The 12,700-nt window shown below is 34.7% G+C and overlaps 1 protein-coding gene across 2 annotated transcripts in view; it reads left to right on the top strand.

The window, feature by feature from the left end:
- LOC138712305 (facilitated trehalose transporter Tret1-2 homolog) overlaps window positions 1-12,700 on the top strand; it is a 57,191-nt gene that overhangs the window by 24,391 nt on the left and 20,100 nt on the right. The gene's annotated exons all lie outside the window — the stretch shown is intronic.

Here is a 12,700-nt window from a genome sequence, read left to right as displayed (position 1 = left end):
TCGGAAAATGGTTGTGCGCTTGTATGGTCCAGCCAAATTATTTTTTTTCTACTCGAAAATAGCTGTTACTTTCACTCCTGAATAAAAGTATGTCGATTATTTTCAACCTTATCAGTCGCGAATCTTACGTTTTAACAATTTTGGACGCAATTGATGCGCTTCGTGCTCTACTGAGTGGCCATGTTACCTTCCCGAGAAGATCGTGTTTTTTATTTTGTAGAATATTTGAGCCACAGATCTAGAGGATGACGCAGTAGAAATTTTCTAGCATATTTTTTTTAGAAACACCAGTTCACATCGCAACACAGTTGATACACTTATCGATTAATTCCGTGGAACAGACTCACGGTCGATTACACCCTACTGCATAATACTTCAGTTTTAAATGATTTTAATATGTGATTGTAACATACTGTACATCTCTACGTCAATTCAACTATTTGTGAAGCTATTTATGACCAGCAACTTATTACTATATTCGTCATATATTCATCATCATCATCATCATTGGCATTACGGCCCTTATAGTTTAGCCTTAGCCTCCCTCAGAACATCCGACCAATCACTCCTGTCTAATGCTCGTGTTCTCCATCTTCTAATTCCAACTTTTGTTAGGTCAGCCTGAACGTCATCCAGCCATCTCAATTTAGGTCGTCCGACTTTCCTTCTTCCTACCGGTAATGCATCTAGTAGAGCTTTGGGTGTGCGATTGTTCTCCATCCTGGCTACGTGTCCCAGCCACTCTAACCTTCTGAGTTTTATGTCAACAACAATGTTGTTATCTTTATATAATTCATATAACTCAGCATTTGTTTTAATTCGCCAAAACCCTTGCTCATAAGTAGGCCCAAAGATTTTCCGTAATACTTTCCGTTCCCAGGCATTTAAGATCTTAATTGCCCTTTCAGATAGAGTCCAGGTTTCACTTCCATATACTACTATTGGTTTAATAATAGTTTTATATATTCTTATTTTAGCTTTTCTTGAGATACACCTAGACTTCAAAGTTTTATTCAATGCCCAAAGACCTCGATTCCCAGCTGCAATCTTCTCTTTTATATCAGTCATAACATCATTATTGTCTTTCACCATGGAACCCAGATACTTAAAACAGGAAACTCTATCAAAATCAGTATCATTTAAATTAATCTTATTAGAATTGTCATTATTCATATTATACATGTATTTAGTTTTATCATTGTTAATTTCCAGACCGGCTTTGATTGCTTCAGCTTCTATTTGTTTGAGTATTTCATCCATTGTACTTACATTGCGTGATAAGATTACAATATCGTCTGCATATGCCATATATTGTGCCGTTCTATTGATGATTTTCGTCATATATTATTAGGCCTAATTCATCCTTGACAACATACAGAGATCGTCTATGACAGTACGAGACTAATACATGACATTACTTATCACAATGATGTACACTTATAATAACTTCATGTTCACTTACAATACAACCGCAACTCTTTACAATAATATTTTTCTTTACATATTTGCTAATATGTGATCACAGTATTACTTACTTAAATTTGTGTAAACTACATTCATCTTGTATTTCTAAACCTCATAGTGATCCATAACATTTTCTATTCACGCCTAAACACCAATTCATTAGGTATCCATGACCCTATATACCTTCATTGATTTGCAAATATTTTCATGGTATTCTTTGTTAAAATATGCACATTTAATTACACGTCCTATTGTTAAATAAATGTCCACCTACGAGTCTTCACACATATAATAACAATACGGCTCATCGATCCCACACAATAGCCCGGTTGTGATCTCTATCCGTAATGGACGATCACAGTATGATATTTATTTATTTATTTATTTATTTATTTATTTATTTTATTGGGTTATTTTACGACGCTGTATCAACATCTAGGTTATTTAGCGTCTGAATGATATGAAGGTGATAATAAATGAGTCCGGGGTCCAGCACCGAAAGTTACCCAGCATTTGCTCGTATTGGGTTGAGGGAAAACCCCGGAAAAAACCTCAACCAGGTAACTTGCCCCGACTCGGGGCCACCTGGTTTCGTAGCCAGACGCGCTGACCGTTACTCCACAGGTGTGGACAATATGATATTAAATATGCATATTTCTTATATAGATTGATCTTGTTGCTGTACTTCTAGTTAGAGTTTTAAAAGTGTTTAATTGTCTTTTAAAATTTTAAGTTTGCAATTGTATAATTGGTCACATGTATTACCGGTATGTAATTTTGATATACATTGTGTACAGATATCTATATTGTCTGAATATGCCCACACAGGGCGAAAAAGTTCACAAAATAATTAAAATGTGTTAAAAAATATTTTTTGGGTTGACATTATAAATAAGTCAAGACAGAAACATTAAAACCACATTACTTGTTCATCATACACCAATCTCGGTTAGAAACGTTTAAATAATAGACATCAGTTAACCATTCATCATGTTGTTTTTCTATAGCACCAAGCTCGGTTACGAGTTATACAACGCTAACCAAAATAATTTACTAACTTGTCGTTTGCGAGCGGTTTATTAGTTAACCGTGGCTATAAATTCAAGATATACGAGAAGAAACAGTTTTCGCCAGTCGGTATGAGTGATTTGATGGGGTAACGAAAAAGAAATAATAATAACTGTGTCAGAACATAGCATTTGGAGTCATGGAACATAGCATTTGGAGTCATGGAATATGATTTATTAGAGGATATGACATTCTAATAATTCAAGAACGAGGCTTGGCGAAGCCTAGCTTTGATTTCAAATGAATTAAGTGTTAAAGAATGTGGAAAAATAGTATTTTAGGCTATGTTCACACGAACTCTAACTTACATCTAACCTTATAGTCAGCGTTGAAAATTTAGCGACTTATAATTGTGTTTCGAAGACAATTTCCTTTAACTTTTCTCATGCTTAAATAGGAATTTAGCGATTTTTCTAGATCCTCTAGCAACAAAAATAAAACTTTTTCTATTAATGGCAAGGAAACTAGAGACTTTTGAACTATGTACGGTTTGGCGACTTTCCGTACACTTCTTCTTTAAGAGGTTAGGTACAGCTTACAGCAGTAAAATTTTTGAAATACCCAATATTTTTTTCCTCCATTACTATGGAGTATAATAATTAAAATTTGTATGTGTAAAACACTATCTTTCTGTCATATGAAAACAAAATATATTTTTACGATTAAAATAAAATATTTACATTTTTCTTTTCAAAATTCAGTTCACTGTGCAGTAATGAAGAGTTTCCCAATAACTAAAAAAGTATCCAACATTCTGTGATGATATATGTTGTGTGTATTTATGCATGTCAAATCTACAATATGATGCAAGATCACTTCTCTACCTTTGATACATTGTCTGATAAAAAATAAATTAATTTTAAAAATGGTAAAATATCAGTACTTTCTTCTAACACAAAATTAAAAGAAATATTTATTAAAGGATGCAGTTGAAAGAGCACGATATTTTCAACATGAGTTTCAGCAATAAAATAAAAGAGAGAGAACATGAAAAAGTTAACAAATTTATGAGTTATGAGGGAAACGCTTCATCACTAGACAGTAAACTACTACCAATTTGAATTCTGAAAAAAATAAATAAATAAATATTTTTAATCATAATTTTTTTTTCGTATAGCAGAAAGACAGTGTTTTACACATACCAATTTTCATTATTGTATAAGATACAGTAATGGAGAAAAAATATGTTGAATATTTATAAAAATTTTACTCCTGTAAGCTGTATCTAACCCCTTAAACATTAGTAGCCTGTTTTCAAATCAGTGTATTTAACACCTGAGGAATAAGCAGATACAAATATCAGGTTTAAAAAATGTTGCTACGAAGCATAAGAGAAAATTCCCGGCACACCGAAAAATTCAAGCTACGTTTTCGTTCAGCAAACTTCTTTTTCTTTCATTGTCACGCCATCAGTTTCTTTATTTTCTATTATTTGTTTAAAAAAATTTTTCAACAAGATCGAGTAAAAATTAATTACTGTATGCGCTGAAATCTGGTGCTTTCCCTCTTTCCATTTCTTTCCTTTTAATAAACACCTATTTCAAGGAATTCTTCTTCTTATTCTTCTTCTTCTTCTTCTTCTTCTTCTTCTTCTCCTCCAAGCTTTAAGCCTTTTAAGGCTTGTTGCGGCTCCAAATTAGTTGCACTCATTGATTGATCCATCTTTTCTTAGAGCTACCAATGTTTCTCCTCCCTTTAAGTATATAATGCATAATTTGTTTGGGATATCTATCTTCGCCCATTTTGACTACGTGTTCCAGACATTTTTGTCTATAATTTACTATCTGTTCATTTATATTATAAATTTGTAATTGGTTTCTTATAATTTCATTTCTAAGTCTGTCTCTTCTTGTTACTCCCAGTACCGACTTCAGAAACCTCATCTCTGTTGCCTGTAATCTACTTTTATCTCTTGATGACATTGTCCATGTCTCACTGCCATATAGCGCTCCCGGGATTGCCATAGTTTTATAGAACTTTATCATTGTGTCTTTTCTGACTTTGTTCCTCAGTGTCCTCTTAATTGTACCATACATTCTCGAAAAATTTTCAATTTTGTTTTCTGTGTCTACTTCTTTAATGTATGATAACGAGCAACCCAGGAACTTAAATTTATTTACTTGTTCTATTGGCATATTATTTAGTGCAAATTTACATCTTATAGGTTGAAGTCCCTAAAATGCCATTGTTTTACTTTTACTTATGGAGATGTCAAAATTATGATTCTGTATTATTTTGTGGAGTTCAAACAAAGCTCTCTGCATCGTATCTTCATTATCTGAATTTCAAAGAACTGTAAATAGAAAATAGGCATACGTTTATATGTACACGAATGAATACAAATTGCAACTGTTTATACAATAATAATTTATAACAACGCTTCGAAAAATCAACTATTCACTGCCTCCTGAATACTTTGATGAATTGATCCGGGGAGGAATAATTGCGAAATAAACACGCGGCAATTAACCGCGGTTTCGTAACTAAGCGAAGATGATGGTGCATCAGTTTATATTCTTATTAGTTAACCAGAGTATCTAACCACGTATTCTAACCGAGATTGGTGCACTCGGCCATACGTGGAGAACGCCAAATGGAGTGAGACACCACCTTAACTGGTAGAGAAGTTACTGGGTATTCTGAATGTATGATGCAGAGCCCATCAATAACATTACCTACACAAGTTAGCATATCGGTGAGAACAAGTAAGTGAAAATGGCTGACCACCAAAGGCATGTGGTTTCAAAATTTCATTTCAGAAAAAAGTGTTAATATGCTTTCTTATTTTTCACGGACGAGATTTAGTTTTACCTTTACGACTACATCAAATCACATAACACGCGATTACTACCGTCAGACAAGCCTCACAATTACCTTACATGCCACACAACTACTTGAAAAGAAACTTGGGGCCGTATTCATAGACATTCTTAGCGCGGGCTTCCAGTGGATGATCAGCAAACTAACGTTTTTCGTATTCATAAACCAGTGTTAGCGATATGATACGATATGATATGAATCCTGTACAAGTAATCAGTCGATAGCCGAGGCTAGTTTAGCACGCTCGTAGCGCGGGCTAGCGAAATGTCTATAAATAGCACCCTTGGAGTCTAGATTCGAATTACCAGACGTCGCATTGCTGTTTTCATTTCTGTAGTGAGACAATAAGTAGTGAACGCTATTGCTATGACATCCTGTACAATTGTCAAAAAAAAAAAAAAAAATACCGCACTCGTGAACAGCGAATATTTTCTAAGTCCACTTCGGGTCACGGCGATGTTACACGATACATGTGCTTGTAGAAGCAGTTCCGGAACTATAGAAATATTCCATATCTGCGTCTCGTAGATCAACGGATATTGTGCAATTTTCCCGATCTAACAAGCAAACGTTCTGATGGGGGCAGATAAAAAAGTTCATAAATAATGTCAAAAGAAGTGCTTATACAAAATTTGGCCACTCGACCGCAATTACGAGGACGTTCAGAAAGTGATTTTCCCTGGGTTCGTTTATATAAAAAAGCACAATTACATGGAAATGTTTATTGAAACAGATACGGCAATTGTTGCGTTATTTGTCAACATATCCCACACTGTAATTGAGATATCTGTCATACCATGGGATCAATTTTTGTGTCGTAGAAGTCAGCCGCCTCAGATCGGAACCAGCGTTTGACTGCGTCTGCACCTCTCTCTGTCGATCCCATGATATGAGAAATGACTCAATTCCGATGGAAAATATGTTGAAAAATAGCTCAACAATTGCTGTATCCGTTCCAATAAATTTGTCCGATGAAATTGTGTTTTTTTTTTTCTGTTAGCGGTCCCTGGCGAACTTATTTTTTTACGGCTCTCGTTATTGCGGTCGAGTGGCCAAAATTTGTATAAGCGCTTCTTTTGACATTATTAACATGGTGAAAGAAAAAATGTCACTTTTTTATCTGTTCCCATCAGAACGTTTGCTTGTAAGTGGACAAAAATCAAATTTCGAGTTGTTCAGTTGGGCACAGGTAAATACGAATTCATGTTCTTTAACATTTTAAGAATGTTGTGAGTAATAGCATTTACTGATTTATCAGCTGCAAACTATATTTAGAAGGGTATAAACTTTGAGTTCTTCCTAACACTTCTAGATCCGTTCAGTAGTAAAGAAAGAGGCTTACTATTTGGGTGAAAAAGAGCCAATTGTTGGTGATTTATTATGTTGTGAGACATAGAATTTGTTCATATATCTACGTTCTTACTAATGTAACTTCAATTGCAAGTTTATAAAGTTTTTTCCTTCTTACGGTAGAGTTTAAATATTACAATTGAAAAACTTATGTTTTTAAAGTTCTCCAAATATAATGTGTGTTTTTGTATAGTCGGTCACGTCCAGTTACAATAATTCTTTTACCTTTTAATACAGCATCATTTAGAGTGTTGAATCCTTGTTTTAAAGTTTGCGCGTTCTTGCGAATTTATTGGTAATTAATTTTTATCAGTGGTGGGGCATACGGTAACTGTTCCATATTTCGCTTAACGGCAGAAAAAATCATTGACTAAGGAAGTTTTTAATCACTGTGAGAGTGTTTTAGGCCCACAAATTATTCACATGATATGGAATATCAGTTTAAAAATATATTTGACGCATTTTTATCTAATCTTAACAAACGCACAGTGAATCAGAATGCAAATCATTAGCTGGACAAAATAAATAAATTCTATGCATTCTAACGCATTGTTATGAAACTTTGTACATGCCATACAGGTAGCACATATGATTTGTGTACGAACTCTGATTACGTTTTTTTTTTATTTTCTTGGGTTATTTTACGACGCTGTATCAACATCTAGGTTATCCAGCGTCTGAATGATATGAAGGTGATAATGCAGGTAAAATGAGTCCGGGGTCCAGCACCGAAAGCCACCCAGTATTTGCTCGTATTGGGTTGAGAGAAAACCCCGGAAAAAAACCTCAACCAAGTAACTTGTCCCGACCGGGATTCGAACCCGGGCCACCTGGTTTCGCGGCCAGGAGCGCTAACCGTTACTCCACAGGTGTGGACGATTACGTTTTCACAAGTAAAACTATCCCTTTATAGCGGGTGCATTTAGACAGAATTAATGACGTCTCTCCTATCTAAAAGATTTTTATGAAGCATTGTACGGAAGTTACAGATAGCATATATTTTTTTGTGCACAAACTATATTTACGGTTCCATAAGTGGAACTACTCCTTTTAGGGATGCATTTAAAAAAATTAATAAATTCTGTCCTATCCAACAGATTTCTATGAAACTTTATACAGAAGTTTCAGGTGAAATATATTTTTTGTCTACAAAGTCTGATTATGTTTTATAAGAGGAAATATCTCTTTATAGTGGTGCATTTAGACAAAATTAACAATTTCTCTCCTATATAATATATTTTTATGCAACTTTGTATAACTACTAGGCCTATATGTAGCATACAGATGTAATCAGAATTTATACACAAAATATATGCTAGGCCTACCTGTAACTCCTGTACAAAGTTTCATAAAATCTGTTATGTAAGAGAGAAATAAAGGGGTACCTCCTCTTTTGGAACCGTAAATATAGTTCGTACACAAAAAATATATCCTACCCGTAACTTCTGTACAATTTTCCACAAAAATCTGTTAGATAGGAGAGACGTTACTATTTTTGTCTAAAGCCACTCCGTATAAAGGGGTAGTTCCTCTTACACAATTGTAGTCAAAGTTTGTACACAAAGAATATGTGCTATCTATAAGGTCCATACAGAATTTCATAACAATCCGTTGGAATGCAGAAAAGGTATGAATTCTGTCCTGCTAGATTTGCGTTATTGCACACAGTGCAGCGGTAGAGTTATTGCCTAATGATTCGAAGCTTGTGGGTTCGAGCCTTCTTCAAGTTTTCATTTTACTTTTTAATCATTCTTTAGTAATATAAATAATATTCAAATTATCATTTATATTCTATTATCGCTCTTTATCGATATCAAGTTATTTATATTTTGTTATCGTTCTTTTAGCAATATAAATAATATTCAAGTTATAATTTTTTGTGTTCTGTTATCGTTCTTACGCGATATAAATAATATTAAAGTCATCATTTGTATTCTGTTATCGTTTTTTAACGATATGAATAATATTCACGTTTTTTATATTGTTATCGTTCTTTTGCGGTTCTGTTGATTTTCGAGTTTGGCATTTTTTCAGGTTATATGCTTATTTAAGTTGTGTTAACTCTCGCTAGTGGTTTTATATTTTATTTTATCCGTCTTAGTATTTATTTTATTATTGTAAATATTTTTGTTTTATCACTATTATTATTATTATTATTATTATTATTATTATTACTGTTATTATTATTATTATTAATGAATTATTTTGTATTACAATCTTTGTATCATTTCTGTCACGATTATTCTATTATTATTATTATTATTATTATTATTATTATTATTATTATTATTATTATTATTATTATTATTGTTACTATTATTTATATCATCATCATTATTATTTGAACCCTGTAAAATTTATGTAGACTACTGGACTGTACCCGAGCACGAGCATTATGCTCATTTCGGGTATCTATTCATATGTATTCAATTCAAATGTAAATTGTAAATAAATTTGAAATTTGAAATTTGAATTTGAAAATAATATTAAAGTTATTTCTATTCTTTTTTCGTTGTTAGCGTTATAAATACTATTCAAGTTTTTGTATTGTTATTGTTCTTTAGCGACATAAATAATATTCAAGTTATAAGCTTAATTTATATTCAGTTATCGTTTCAATTCAGTTGCCTAATACTGGTGTTAGTTTATCTTTTTATATTATTACATTATACTATCTTCAACCACAATAAAATGAAAAGGAGTGACGAGGAATTGAACCTGAGTCGTTGACATCTAAATTACGAGTTCTTCCGCTGAGCTACGAGGGCACAAGTGTGGAAACATTTGCGGAAAAATTGGCCCAATTCTCCTCCAAGATTTTCTGATGATTTGTAGAAGCTAGTCCGGGATGCGGGGGCAAAGGCTAATTGGGATTTCCCGGTCTCTGATCGGGTCAAACATCCTGATAGAACTATTATTTAACTCTTGCGGTGAATTTCGGTGAAGTCCGGAGGGCCCAATTAGCCAAATCCACTCTCCTCATTTCCACGCTTGGGCCCCCTGGGATGTAATAAGATGCGAAAGAGACAGTTGTGTGCGGAAACAACGGGAAGTTACCGCATTTATCCTCCCCCCCCCAAAAAACTGCAAACATGAGCAAAGGAAGCTTTTAATAGAAAAAGGAACATCTTCTGCGGACCTCTGGAAAAAGAACTAAGGAAAAAACTAGTGAAGTGCTTTGTGTGGAGTGTGACATTGTATGGGGAAGAAACATGGCCATTACGACTAAATGAAGAGAAACAAATAGAAGGATTTGAAATGTGGATGTGGAGAAGAACGGAGCGTGTGAAGTGGACAGACAGATTAAGAAATGAAGTTGTGTTGGAAAAAGTGGGTGAAGAAAGAATGATGCTGAAACTGATTAGAAAGAGAAAAAAGAATTGGTTGGGTCTCTGGTTGAGAAGAATAATAGACGACATTAAGATATATAGATCATATGCGGAGACTAAAAGGAAGGCATAAAATAGAAAATATTTGTAGAATGCTGGGTTTGCAATGAAAGACCTGCCCATGGGCAGGACACTTATGTATGTATGTCCAGAATGCCTGGAATGTCGTGTCTAAGAACAGTCGCTATTTGCAAAGACTAGTCGATTCCATGCCCACTCGACTGCAAGATGTGATCGAGATAAGGGGAAGATAGACTAAATATTGAATCGTGGCTTTTTGTTTTGTTTTTTCGACGCTTAATTGTTTGAATGTTCTAAGGCAGACGCCAGTAAGTTTGTTTTGTTTATACCACGAAAAATAATTTTGTTGAGAATAAAATATTTTTTCTTTCTACTTGCAACCACAATGTCATAATGATAAAGTCATGGCATAATACATTCATGAACCTGATATTAATTACTAATTCTCATGAAAGAGAAAGCAATTATGTATATTTTGTCTGTCTCTCTTAAAAACAAATAAGAAGATACCAAAGGGAACTTTGCTTCAAGAGAGCGGCCACTTTTTCTTTTGACAACTGTACAATTTCATTGGACATGAAATCAAGTACGCATGGTTGCAACAAGGCAGTGCCACTGTAGATACGCTGGGAGGTCTGTATTTGGAGAACGGAACATCGCTAAAAAAATCTCTGGCCTTCACGCTCTCCAGACATGACATCTGTAGAATTTCAGCCTATCCCTGGGGAGCAGAAAAATGTGTAGTGTAATCGATATTATTCACGCACACTTGATGATCTGTAACCTCCAATAACAGCGTATTAGGGAGCATTTCGCAACAAAAACTGGTGAAAACTCGAAACGGAATGGGTCCAGGTGTATATTGATGCTAGTGGCCATTACTTTCAATATGTCGAGGGTATAATACCAGAAGGGCGTATCAAGAAATGCAGGGTTATTTAAATATTTTAGTGGAACATATTTACGTTTTAAAATAATCGTTTGAGAATTACAATGGACAAGAGGAAGAATCAAAGAAAGTATCCTGTAAGCAGACGAGGATAGGAAAATTTATTCTACATTTAAATGGCTTTAATCTAAGATTATAATTTAGTTGATACACCGTTCTGACATAATACTTTCGATATACAAGTACGACATTGGACAATAAAGTAATGAGACTTTTTTTCCCCACCTGATGAGGCAACCCTTCAGCTTCCTACCATAGATATGTTTGACACTGGTCTTCCCTCCATCCAAATTTCAATGGGCACCACTTTGCACGCCGTAAGTTTGAAGAAACTTCCTGAAAAGTTGAGTTGTGTGTTTGCTCCTCGTCAATACAATGATATGGCAGAATATCGCGCAGCGGTATGCCATCTTTTTTTTTTTGCGTGAAACTCGGTGAAAATCCCATAACAAAATAAGGAAAGCTTCAGCATGCTTTTAGAAATAATGTGATGTCAAGAGCACAAGCTTCTCGATGGCATAAACTATTTGTTGAGGGCAGAAGCAACGTTGAAGATGAACACTGAACTGAGCGACCAAAAACTTCACCGACAGATGACATTGCCAGAATACGTGAAGTTGCACGAAATGATAGGAGATTAACAGCCAAAATGCTAGCACAGGTATTGAACATGCATCGGGAAACTGTTCGCCTTATTCCAAATAAGGACCTGGGCATGAGAAACATTTGTGATAGAATGGCTCAAAAAAAATCTCACCGGGAACAGCGAGATAAACGGAGAAAAGTGGCTGCTGATCTGTTTCAACACTGCCGCAGCCTCCATATTCACCTGGCCTTGGTCTATGCGACTTCTTATTTTCAAAAGGGAAATCATTCATTCATTCATTTTATTCCATAGATCTTACATTAGCAATGAAGCTTTAAGATGTGGAACAAGTCAAAATTTTACAATATTACATTACAATTTTTACAAATTTTTATAGTTTTACAATTTAGTAATTTTCTACAATTTTTACAATTTTGTGCAATTTTTTACAATATTTTGGCGAGATGTAGTGAGATGAGGTTAGGTCCGAGGATTCACCAAAATATTATCCGGCATTTGCCTTTTGGTTGGGGAAAACCTCGGAAAAACCCAACCAGGTAATCAAATCAAAGGGATTGATGCTGAGGACTCGCCATAGACCACCTGGCTTCAGTCCCACGGCTGTGGAAAACCTCGGAAGAAACCAAAGACCAAAGGGGAATCCAATCCAAGCCCGAACGCAGCTCCGGATCAGCAGCCCAGCGAGTCTGCCGACTGAGCTACATTGATGGCTCTACTAAAAGTATACAATACATAGCCACTCAGATTATTAAATTTACAAACGCAAACGATCATTCATAAGTTGAGCTATATGTATAATACAGAACAAGTTAATTAAATTTAAGGCATAAACAATTCAACCAGTTGTGACATACAGAAATTGATAATACCTATCATGCAAACTACTTCAAATTACAAACAAAATTTATCAACAGAGCTATACAGATTACTATTCAATTTAAAGCATGTACAGTTCATCGGCCAAAACTATAGAGCGTTCGCCTATGGGTGAGGCAAGGAAAGCGGCATGTACTGATACGCCGCTTTGTGCGC

This window comes from Periplaneta americana, chromosome 13, assembly GCF_040183065.1.
Source record: "Periplaneta americana isolate PAMFEO1 chromosome 13, P.americana_PAMFEO1_priV1, whole genome shotgun sequence".
NCBI lineage: Eukaryota > Metazoa > Arthropoda > Insecta > Blattodea > Blattidae > Periplaneta > Periplaneta americana.
This window is presented reverse-complemented; position numbering and strand designations above follow the sequence as displayed.